Source organism: Argiope bruennichi, chromosome X2 (genome assembly GCF_947563725.1).
Source record: "Argiope bruennichi chromosome X2, qqArgBrue1.1, whole genome shotgun sequence".
Taxonomy (NCBI): domain Eukaryota; kingdom Metazoa; phylum Arthropoda; class Arachnida; order Araneae; family Araneidae; genus Argiope; species Argiope bruennichi.
The window spans coordinates 73044855-73058192 of record NC_079163.1 but is presented as its reverse complement, the minus strand read 5'-3'; the positions used below and the strand labels follow the sequence as shown (position 1 = coordinate 73058192).

The following is a 13338-nucleotide window of genomic DNA, read 5'->3' as shown; positions in this document are numbered from 1 at the left end:
TCGATCATACAGATAGGTAAAATATTTTATGGAAAAGGGGAGTTGTAAGTCTGAAATCGGGAGACAGTATTTCCGCGAATCAAATGCATCGAACTTCACAGTCTTGCAATTGAAAAACGGAACTCGTAAAAATTGATTCTCGGACGCTGAATCAGAGTAACTGCATAATGCATTGTAGCTTATTACAGCAGAGCGGTCGTAAAAAATGTTGGAGCGTAAATTTGGTTTTATTTACGAATCGTTTGTTCTCCCGAAGCTATCAGATATGGCTGAGTGTGTGCCTGAGATCAAAGTTATGCATCGATAAGAGTTGGGGAGGGAATCGGGACTTTTTCAGTTGTTCACTCAATTTGGTTTATGATACGACGATGGTTACCCTCCATCTCACCTACTTCTATATATGGATATATACTTGCGCCGATATATATAGAATCTTATTGAAATTGGTTTAACCTGGTGTTTTGCAGACGGAAAGTAATGTTGTCGTTTCATTTCTTTTATACACTGCATGATTTGAAACAAAACGAAAACATTTAAATTAGTCATTTTCGACAGCATTTGTGGAGAAATATGGTAAAGAATATTGAATTGGGATTTGTTCATTGAATATACATAAATATTTTTCAATTTTTCATGATTTTATAAAATCCCACCCATATTTAAAAAAAAAATATGCATAATTTGAAATATTTTTTAAAAAATCATTCACATCGAAAACTGTGTTTTTGAAAAAATTTAAATCTTATAAGTTAGTTTTTCAAATTAAAAAAAAAAATTAAATTTCTTATAATATATAAAAGGAAAAAATTGGAATATTTAACATGTTCCTTAATCTATGCTCTGTCTATATTCTGTGATAGGACAGGATAGACATGAGGACAAGATTCGCATTAATATTACTTCCTAACTATCCACAAATCGGAGACTATAAAAGTTTGGCCCAAGACCGATTAAAATTACGTCTCCACATGGTTGAAATCCGATTGAACTGTGTTTCGAACCACTGATCTTTTGTTCCAAACGATGAGACATTGAGTGTAGGAAAGAGCTACCTACTGATTCAACCTACTGTTGAAAGGATGGTGGAGCCTACTGATTTAAATTCTCCCTTCAGAAGCCTGCGAAGCTTCTTACTATAAATGGCATATTTACCTTTGATCACATCTCGAAGCTTATATCTGAGGATGTATTATAAATTATTTTCTGCAATATAAAATTATTTTCTTTAATATAAAATGCTATATGCAGTATTATGGCTTCTAATATGCTTTGTTATCAATTCGTTGAGAATTCAAATTGATTGCACAGGAAAAGCTAATCGTATTATTTATGATCGCGATTAATAATCCTATACATTTAAAATTAACCGATATTAGATTTTAAAAATCTATATTTTGTTTTAATAAAATTTCGAAATTAATGAATTAACTCCATGAAAGTCGGAAAATGAATAGTGATTGCTTTAAAATAATAGCTGAATGCAACTTACCTAAAAGCATGAAGCATCCATTAATGTTATTCGAATTATATCCATCAAAGTTATATTCAACTTAAGCCTTTGAGCCCATCAAAATTCTATGCAGCTTGTTTCGCGCAATTTGGCTGTTGTGGAATATTACGAAATACCCGTTCTATTGATGGTTCAAATGATGATTCTGTTGTCTTAAGAATCTTTGGAATCTTAGTAAATTGCGATTGTTTGGTTAGCTGATTTGGGATGAGAGTTCCTTTACCATCCTCTTTCTTCTTGGATTTAAGTCCCGGCGAATGCAAGTTGATTCTATATTCCAAATCTATTTCCCGCCATTACTATAATAATGATGATGATTGATGATGATGATTGAATAATCTTTTGTAAATAGACTTTGATTGTGTAACTACTAGTTCGCTTCGCATGTTTGCATAGTAGTTTTTTCTTTTTCTTTTTTGCGCCTTGAAAATGCAAGTTCATTTTTAATCGTACATCTTCTGCAAATAAAATATTACAATTTTGACAGTTTTGAAAAATGCTCTCCTTCTTTGGCAAGTGAAAAGAACCTTCTGATAATTAATTTGCTCTTCCGTTTCATTATTGCAAATAATAAACTGAATCCAACTGGAATCCAAAATTCCAGAGATGACTCTTAGGAACGTAATATTTTATTGAATTCACTTCCAAGCTGCTGCAACAATTCTCAAAGCGAAAATGTCCTCATTCGAACCTTCAAGAGAACTGGTATTTCTTCAGGTATTAAAAGATTTCCACGTCACAGAACATAAATTCTTCCGAACGCTAGTGATATCAAAGGACTATAAAATATTTCAAGCTTGTACCAATTTGTGACGGCCTTTAATAAATGGTTACCTCTATTAAATTTCGAACCCTTAAATTTAAAGTAATAATTACGTATTTTTATAAAATTGCACCTAGAATTATATAGTGTAACATTCACTGGTAAATCGAACGTTCTTGAATTTTCAGAATTATATAGTGTAACATTCACTGGTAAATCGAACGTTCTTGGGTAACTACAGTGGCTCCCAAAATTGAGTCTACACTATACTCTTTCTCCTTTAATTTTATTATTTTTGATCTTAACATTCCTATTTATGGCTAATATTTATAAGAACGACAAAATATACATTAACAAAAGTATTAGGCTAAAAAACAAAATGGAGGAATCAATAATATTTTTATTACAGTCATTTTTATGTCAAAGTTGCAAATTCCAAAGTCACAAAATTGAGTATACACCTTATAAAATATGTGACTAGACTACCATTATTTATTTCCAAATGAATAAGTAAAATAGTTTTGTTACTTTAATTGGCAATCATTGATTTCCAAACAAAAACAAACGCTTTGGTTATCATAATGAGCTCCAGAAATGAAACAAATGTTGAAATTCGGAAACTTGTTATTCGATTGTCTGAAGATGGTAAATCTCTACGAGAAATTGCAAGGGAAACTCAACGCAGTCATGGATGCGTTAAAAAAATTATCCAGAAGTATAAAATGTATAGCCAAATTGTTAATAAACCTGGAAGAGGAAGAAAAGAAATCCTCAGTGTCACGACCAAGAGAAGAGTTATTTGAGAGGTAGCAAACAATCCTAAGGTGAATGCTACAAAAATTGTTACATTTACTTCAAGAACAATTGGAAAGTGTGTTTCTGCAGAAACAATCCGAAGAGTAATCTGAAAAGCAAATTATAATGGTCGCGTAGCCAGAACAAAACCATTCATTTCCAAAGTAAATGGAGAGAAAAGAATTTCATTTACTAAAAGTCATATTTCAAAACCTCCGGACTTCTGGAATCAAGTAATATTTAGTGACGAAGTAATTTCAATGTTTTTGGTAGTGATGGTTGATGTTATGTTTGGAGAAAGCCCAATTCTGAACTTCCTCCTAAAAACACCAATGCTTCTGTCAATCATGGAGGTGGTTCACTTCTTGTATGGGGCTGTGCGTCTGCAAAAGGAGTGGGAAATTTAGTTTTCATTGATGGAATCATGGACAAAATCAAATATTTGGATATATTGAAGAACAATTTAAAACAAAGTGCCCAGCATTTGAGTTTAGGGTCATGTTTTCTGTTTCAACAAGATAATGACTCGAAGCATACAACTAAAATAGTTAAGTTATGATTGTTGTATAGTTGTAGATTGCAATTCCACACCCTTCCTTAATCTCCAGATCTCAGTGTGATTGAAAATTCGTGGCACAATTAGGAAAATCAGTTCAAAAACACAATATTAGGAGCAAGGAACACTTAAGAGTATTACAAGAAGAAGGGTCAAAAATATTCGGCGAAACCACTCAAATTCTTGTCAACTCAATGCCACACCGTTTACAAGATGTTCTAAATGCAAAAGGATATGCAACAAAATATTAATTTAGCTTTTTCTCCTTTTCTTTACAGATTTTGCTAGATGTATACTGAGTTTTGTGACTTTGGAATTTGTAACTTTGACATAAAAATGACTGTAATAAAAATATTATTGATTCCTCCCCTTTTGTTTTTTAGCTTAATACTTTTGCTAATGTATATTGTGTCGTTCTTATAAATATTAGCCATAAATAGGAATTGTAAGATCAAAAAGAATAAAATTAAAGAAGAAAGAGTATAGTGTAGACTCAATTTTGGGAGCCACTGTATGTGATAGCAGTTACGAATTTCCTTTACTACAGCTACGATAGATATTCCAGTACATTGAATACATGACTAGTGATTTTATATTTTATTTACAAGCTTCATTCAAGAATATATAGACTAGAATTAATCCTGCCTGAGATTAGAATTTAATTATCCTTGCCTTAGATTTAAGTAAATGTTGAAAAATGATTTTTTTTAACTTCATCGTATACAAAGTATAAAAAAATGTACTGTAATGACTGTAAATGACTGTAATCATAAAAAAAACTTGAATTGGGGGAGTGGTGGTGGAGGAATTACACCTTTATTAAAAGATATACGAAAAAAAAATGAGCGTGATCGCTCCCGCTAGTTTCAGTTTTAGAAAACTGAATAGAATGTTTAAGAAAGATGAAAAAATGTCGGAATTACTTATTTTCTTTCTAAACTTTTCTTTATTTCTAAAAACTTTTTTTGCTTTATTTCGAAACTTTTTATTTTCCTTATAGTGAAAGAACAGTGCTTCAAGCTTCATTAAATTATGTATGATGCACTGACTTAACTTTCACATTAAAAATCATCATTTGACGTTATAATGTATTATTCCAAGTTAAATATTTAGTAATAGATTTCGGTATTAAATTTGTAGGATTAAAATAATTTATCCTAAATTATTCGTGAATAAGGTAGTTTTCTTAGAATCTTTTCTCAATTTATCGTAATATATCTTGAATCGCTTTGCATCGAGCGAAATCATTTTGAATAGATTTCGAAGATTTCTTTGGTAAAAAACTTAAAATCCCAAATCTGTCTTATGCCAAATATGCAATATGGATATGTAAAATACTACTTGAAAGTGCAGTTTCTAAATCTCTTAAAAGTAAATTTTCAATGAGCCAAAAATATCTGAAAACATTTAAAATTTTCGGACGTTTACCATAACATTATAGAAATATGGTTATAGTCTTCAAACATCGTAAATAGTATGTCAACTATTTTCATCGCATTTAATGGCTCTTTTTTGTGAAAGTGAATGATCTGTTTATTTTTACTGTATCAAATTTCAAGAATTTTTGTTATAAATTTTGTTTTTGTTTATATCTAAGCAGAAATTGTAATGGCAACTATGTGGTTTTAAAAGTATTATAAAGCAAAACGATAGAGCGATACAATGCTTTAGATGAAATTTATTTTTAGTATCTCTTTTCAAACGAAGCGTATTTTAAAACAACGGTGGATAAGGATATAAAGATGATATACATTCTATCCCTCAAAAGTTGGTTTAAATTAACAAAATAAAACATTATTTATTATTTAAGAAACATCAGTTATGTTTTCAATGATTAATATTTATTGAAATTCAAAAAAAAAATATTTCATTACATTTTAAGAATGATTTTATTTTCGTTTGAATTCTTTGAAATTCAGAAAAAGTCTTTTAGCCGCAGGGAGATTTGAAAGATATCCGACAAACTTTAAGGGAGTTCAGACATTGAAAATTCCTATCAAATTTACATAGAAATATATTTTTGAAGATATGTCGTATGTCTGATCCCGAGGTTATTGACTAATTATTTTTAGTTGACAGGCATTATTTAGTGTGAAGAGGCACTCATCGACACGGGTGAGCATTGGCCTGAAAACTTTCTAAAAAGCTGTGTGCTCAATCATTAGCAATAAACAATTTGGGTTTAGTTTTTTTACATTAAAGTCCCGTTTTAAGCAACACTAGGGCTATTTTGGGACGGACCTCGTAATTTTCACCCACGGCCAGATGACGAGGATGATATCTGAGTGGGCATTCCCTCTCCAAGCTTCCACACCACACCCACCAGCAGGAGGACGTTTGGCCGGATGAATTTAACTTGCACCACACCCGCTGACACGACAGTTCTTCGGTAAAATCAGATCTCGAACCTGAAACCCTCTTATTCCAAGCCAAGACCTTGCCACCAAGCCACTGCGGGTTATAAACGCTGTGGAACTGACGGTTGTGTTAAACTGGTATTTTCTTCATTAACAAGACATAATGAACGTTGAGTGTAAAAACTTCAGTTTCACACAGGCACATCTTGACATTAGCAACATATGTAATAGACTTGTTTAATATTTTGCAAAGCATATCTTGTATTAAATCAAAACTGCACATTTTAAAAATAGATATTATCATTTTCTTTGCACATTTTGTTTAATATTACATACCCTTGTATTTAACATTTCTCGTTATTTCTACTACCAGTATACGATTTATTTCTTCCTTTATATAATACGGTGTTAAAAGGGGTAAACATTTTCTCTCACTTTTTTTTTGATGCAAATTTTAAATATTATGCAAAATATCCAAAGAAAAATAAATGTGATTTTTCAAAAATTCAAGAATATTCCATGGGTTGTTTAAGAATCTTTATGTATTACTGAAAAATTAAATTCGTAAAACAAGATTTCATAATAAGACATAAATAAACCGCAGTATGAAACCCGGGCAAACCATGCTACACCAAAAAAATCTTTGTCTTTTTGCCAGCAGTTGGTTTAAAGAGCCGAGGAACAAAATTGTAATAGTGGACACAAAATTTAAAAGAAATCAAGTTCTTATTCTAGAAAAGTTAGCAGAATGAAGTATAATGAGTCCGAAATGCTTTAAAGGGGCGTAAACAGACGTCTATTATCTGAAGGGTGTTGATACAAATTTTCACACTGGATAGACTTACCTGCCAATCAAGCTGGATTAAAAATATAATGGTCTGTTATATCCAGTAGAATTTCCCTCTTTATGATTAGAAAGTTTGAGGGTGTCGTGAAAATTCTAGGGAACAAGAGATCACTTTAAGATACGCAGTAGTTTTATTGATGAGGAATTACGAAGCTAATTTCATCCTTATTTGTAATACCATGTCAGGGAGATCTTTTAAAGATAATAATTATTTGTGATAAAATCCTAACAAAACAGAAGAGAAACTTTTGGATAGTTAATTATTCATTAGCTAATTCAACAGACTGTAAAATGCTGCACTATGAAATTTGTACCTTTCATATAGTCTTTAAATGCATGTTATTGCCATTTGGACAGAATCTTCATTCACCAACAGCGTAATGAAATTTATTTTAGACATGTAGTTTAAGAAAATGAAATGTACAAACGAGTGTTACCTCTCTTATTTTGTAACTAATTAACATTCCGAGAAAATATTAATTTTATTTCGCTATGTCTCTGAATCTCCATTTTTCGCAATACAGAAACCAGCGCACAAAGCAAGCATATTATCCCTGAAGCGTTCGTTTGCTAATTGAGCTTTAATCTGCTTAAGAAAATAAACTGTTCGGGGTGGTGTCTTCAAGTGTAATTTAATACACCGCTTCTCTCTCTGGATAATCGTTTTCTCAGCAGTTATCTCTCGAAAATATTTCCTTCTCTTAAAGGACACCAGTCTAAAAGTGTTACATTAATTATTTGTATTATGGTTTTGTTAACCTCAAAGGGAGACTGCAATTTTCCGTGTTACGAAAATCCTATATTTCTTTGATGCTTAAAGTTAGCGATTCAGATTATAACCGAAGTATTGTCTTTTCCTCGTGGTATTGTTAAAATCTCCCACCGTCTAGCGAAATATGATTATCGTTATAAGCAAAGCTGATTTCATCGATAATGTTTTGATGGGAATCGCTTGCAGGAAATTTCGTCGAAGTAATTGAGTCATGTGATACAACAGGAAGTGTTTTGACACACATTATTACGTGGAGAATCTTTTCCCTCCTCCAACCGCTTTATTCAAAGCATCCTCGAGACTCTCTCTTCGTTATGGAGCAATTAAGCTTATATTTAAACTAACGAGATGTGATTTAAATGAATATGGTATAATGTAGTGTCATTAATAAGGAACAATAAGCGGACAAATTAATTATTTTTCCAACAATTTCGCAAATATTCTCCGACTTGTTCAACATCATTTTGTTGATTTTAGCTCATAATGCTTAAAATAATTGCCCAATTTACTTCATGCAGCTATATATTTCAATACTGCTGTCTGTTGATGTCGAACCAAAATTTCATTATTTGAGTACTTGTCGAACCAAACTTTCATTATTTGAGTACTTGTCGAACCAAACTTTTATTATTTGAGTACTTGTCGAACCAAACTTTTATTATTTGAGTACTTGTCGAACCAAACTTTTATTATTTGAGTACTTGTCGAACCAAACTTTTATTATTTGAGTACTTGTCGAACCAAACTTTTATTATTTGAGTACTTGTCGAACCAAGCTTGTACTTTTATTATTTGAGTACTTGTCGAACCAAGCTTGTACTTTTATTATTACTCGTGACTTTATATTATTTGAGTATAGAGATATTTCTTACGTTGAGATCAAACAATGAGATACTTTTTTTGTAACTTGTTGCTTAGTTGTTTTTAGTCATCCAATGAATATTTTAGTAAAAATACTAAACATTTGTTTATGAGCTCTTATCGTGGTATACAATTTGCATAAGCCTATGGTATTCTTTTATTTTAAAGGGTATAGTTGCATATAGTTAAGTCTTGTCTATCTGTTCAGAAAATCATAAATTTGTGTTTCGACTTAGTATAAAATTTTCCGCACGCATGGCACAAGTTGTATCTATAAAAGTCAAAATCTCCTCATGAAGTATAGTGATTGTCGTGTTGGGTTAAATTATTCTTTCACTTCTGGTGGATTCAGGATTACTAGATTATCTGCATTAGTAGATCATCTCCATTAGCTTCATAATGAGGATTCTTAGTGCTTAGCAGTATCCTTAAGATGGTGAAATTTAAGTAATCTGAACGTAAACTAAGACTTTATCTTGCCTAATCTTCACTTGTCCCGGTTTCCTTATATTTAAAAGCTTATAAAAGCGAACACCTAAAATATTTTTCTTTATTTTACTGAGCAAAATTTATAAAAAAATTTTGCCTTCTTATTCATTTACATTAATGTTTTCCCCATATTTAACTTTTTCTTAATCTAAAGGCATTTAACTAAGACATGTTGAATGCAATATTTATTTATATGTAGACAAAATAATGATAAAAAATGATTTTACGTGGACAAAAAAAAAAAAAAAAAATGAAGAAAGAAATAATATTGAACTTGTTTTTTGAAAAGTTATTAGATCAATTTTGTAAAATTTCACTTTCTAATTTCAATTTCAAATTTCTTTGTGGAAATAATGTGTCATTAAAGCCACACGCCTTTGAATAAGCGTTCTGCGGTTTTTTTGACAACTCTGTCTAAAATGTCATTTTCGGTTATAACAATTATTACTAAATTAATTTCCATTCTGTTGCAATTTTTATGTTACAACGTCATCGAAATTTTTCTTGTAGCCATCAAAGCACGCTAAGAACTTCTGAAGGCTTTTATATAAAATATAATTTAATTTAAATTTTCAAAATGTTATTTAATAATATTATACTTTGTAAAAGTAAATATCATATCACATTTTTCATATCCATATTTTTATCACGGAATAAATTCTTGATAATTGAATCTTTTAGTATTGCAATCATAAAAACATCAGTTCTTTCATAACTTGTGGATAGGCTTAAATTCAAAACGACCTCCTACTTAGTATGAAATCAATGGAGAAAAAAATGGAAGAAATCAGCCATAAAATGCCATCTATCGACTACGAATTCAGTCATAGATAGAAGATTTGGTGGGGCGACACCCTATCTACTTCACAGCCCACAAGACAGAGAAAGTGAATAGAAGGGGGGAGGGATGAGATAAGAACCCATGCGGTGGGATTTTCCCATTCCGAAGAACATTCCTCGGCTATCACGTCGTCGTCGCTCTTTATCTTTATGAGGGAGGGGAAGGAAAGTCCGAAGACCCCACTTCCCTCATCTGTACCAGTCATCGTCTACGGAATGTCAATGTTATCGACTACCGTTATGAGAAGACGGCGATATTGGAAAGAAGACAGATGCCCCCGGATGGATAGATTTTGTTGCTTTTCCGGCTCAGGCCACTGCTTTTCCACCTGAGCACCTCGCCCTGATCTGTTAATAGAAAGAAGATTTTTCACTTTCTGTCAGTCTGCCCTACCTCAATTACGTTCAAGCACCTTAACTGGGAATTTAAGGCATGGTCATTTCAGGAATACATGTTGAGAGTTCAGATGATGGTTCGAAGTGGAGACTGTTAAAACTATTCCTTGCCTTGTGATCAATTCACTCTCATATCTTGGCTGAAACAAATAATGACGATAATCACTTTTCAACTTAGAAGTGCTTTAATTGATATTCAGGAAATAAAGTAGCCAAGAGAAATTTTTGATAAGCCTGCTTTTCTCACTATATGAAAAAAATCATACTGTCAGAACGTTTTTTGAGAACAATAAGGTAGAATCTACTTGTTATTGTCACAACAATGTAACGAATTTTTAAGATAAAAAGTTTTCATGCATTTGTTCATAGAATTAAAAAAGATAAAATTAATATGGAGAAGGGAAAAAATGTTTATCATTACTTGGAATCCTACATTGATCGAAAAAGCATCGAATTCTTTAAATTATTATTTGAAAGATAAAAGTAGTATTTAAAGAAATTAAAATATCACAACAACGACAAAATTTGAAAACTAAGACAAAGTTAACAAATAACTAAACAAAGACATAAAATTTGAAAACTAACAATAATGGTTTGTTTCGTTTTAAAGATAGGTAGCCATCCTTTTTTATAGCCAAGAAAAATATTTCTAATTCAAATCGAACAATTCTTTTAATCAATTTTTAAAATCTATGATTTTTTCTTATAATTAATTATAGAATCAAAATCAAAATATCGAGATACAAAAATTTTTATTGCATACACATATTTTACTGCTAATATACCTGTGTTTACGCAATAAAAAGAAAAGGCATATTTTCAGGAAATGTATATGCTGCCGAAAGAAAACCATACTAATGGACATTTATAATTTTTTTTTAAACTTTTTATTTTTAATTGGATTGAAAAAGTAAAACGTAGTAAGCCGAAAAATATTATACGTAATTTCACTATTTCTTTTATTAATATTTTTAATTTTTTTACAGAAAATGAATAAATTTAAATTTCATAATTATATTCTAATTACAATAACTTAAATTCTTATTTGAATCTAAATAAGAAAATGAATTTCTTTCCGAGTTTTTTTCATTTTTTTTTGCTTTATTGAATTATAAGTATCTCTTTAATAATGAAAAATGACAACGTAATTTAAAAGAATTTTTAATGCACCTGTTTTACAGGCGTTTCAAGAAAAGCAATCGATAGGAAAGAAGCTTATCTTCATAAATTTACATTTTGGCCATTTCAGTATTGTTAAATGTTCTTTTATTTTAAAAGGCATTTGACTCAACAATCAATGATATTTAATTTCTTTCGAAAAAAATAAAGGCACTGACTTTGTCGCATTAACCAAATGATAGACATTAGTGAATTCTATGAAATAAAATTTTAATCAAATTATATGCTAACATTTGATTTTCTATTCTATACAGATCACTCTAATTTTATAAAATACCTTCAATTAATGAATAGAAAAATGAAGTATATTCATGTTAATTCTTCAGAATACCTCTAAATGATATCTTAGTACTTTTTCGAAGATGAGAATTAAACCATCGGTGTCAATTCTTATAGTTTTAGATTTTGAATATTTAAACTTAAATTATTTACTGTTAACAACTCCCCACTGATTATTTTATCAAAGAACAGTTTAAAATAAACTCTAATTAATACAAAAAAAGGCCTTTAATTCAATTACTGCATTAAAACGATGAATAAAAATGGTGCTGTTCTAGGTTAACATCAAGTTGATAGAGTACATTTAGCGCAATTCTTTATCAATCGAGTTAAAATTAAATGCAAAATAACTCTTTGTTCTATTTCTGTCCAAAATTCGTAAAATAGGAAGAAACAGTGATTAAGTCTGTTTCAAAAATTACGGGTTATTCATCCGGAGCAGAGGCAGCTACTTGGAGTTTGAGAAATAGGACATCTCCCTTTATTTTAGTCTCCCAACAAAGCAATCTTCATGAAAAGTAATAAATGCATTTCTTTTGTTTCCCTTTCAGCGCTCCAATTGACAGTGGCTGGGGGAGCAGTTCCTATTCACCCATCAAAGTGGATGCTCACGGAAGCGAATTTGACTCCATTTTTTCCGAATTGACAAGCGCTTCCTCCTGCATTGCGAGGGGGGAGATGATGTATTGAAAAATGATCCAATCTCTAAAGTTATCAGCCTTCAACTACATTTTACGAACTGGTTATTAATTTTTTAAAAAATCGTGAAAAGACACCGGAGTGTCGAGTATTGTTCCGGAGAGCGGCTTTGACAGACTCGTATTACTCTCTCTCTCTGTGCTGTCCCGCGCTCAAAATGGTCGTAAAACGTAACAAATGATGAGTAACAAAAACATTGCAGAGACCTTCTACTGCATCACGGGTGTGATGTACTACTTTGTTAACTAAACGTCGGGGGTTACTGAGTTGGAAAAAAGCCCATTGTCTACGGTGAGCAAGGAGTTAAAAGCTTTGAGGTTAAAAATGAACTGGGGTTTTGAACGATTATTCAACCCTTTCTTTTAGATAGAACTTCCGTCACTCTATTTATACTTATTTGAATTTATTAAAAGTATTGTCGGCTTTTCCATTAGTTTCCCTTCCAAAAGAATAAACCTGAACAATAAAGAATCTCGGAATTTCTAATTAATGTTCAATTTGCTTGTGCTAGTAAATATAAACACGTTTGATAAATTTATATACGAATGATATAAACTGAAAAATCATCATATTTCACTAATTTACTTCTTAATAAGTTGAAGTTTTTAATATTGGCCATATTACTTTTGAAATTTTAATTAAAATTAGATCACTGAAGCTAGAAATTATATGATGTTAAGTGAAAATCAGAAATATATTTAATTTCGGATAATTTGAAACAAACTGTGTAAAATAAGACAATTGCTGATGGATAAATAAACCGTTAATGATGACAATAAAATGTAAAACTTCAGAAATGATTTGTTTAAAGCTGAATTTTATCCTATTAATAAACCATTTACAAAGTAACATTTTTACCAAAGTTCCCAAAAAATTCCCTATGAGTTCCCACTTCCACAGTTATTCTTAAGATGCAAAATATCACAATTTGTGAAACAGTCATTATCTTTCTCAGTCATGCGCATGATGCTTATTCTTCTATCAAATTAATAACT

General features: G+C 30.9%; 1 long non-coding RNA gene across 1 annotated transcript in view; it reads left to right on the top strand.

Annotated features, from left to right (window-relative positions):
• The window catches only part of LOC129959993 (uncharacterized), a 51157-nt gene extending 38810 nt beyond the window's left edge, over positions 1 to 12347 (top strand). Inside the window, exon 3 of the long non-coding RNA XR_008783495.1 lies at positions 12196 to 12347. This is a non-coding gene — a long non-coding RNA (uncharacterized LOC129959993). The remainder of the gene's footprint in view (positions 1 to 12195) is intronic.
• The last annotated feature ends 991 nt before the right edge of the window (positions 12348 to 13338 follow it).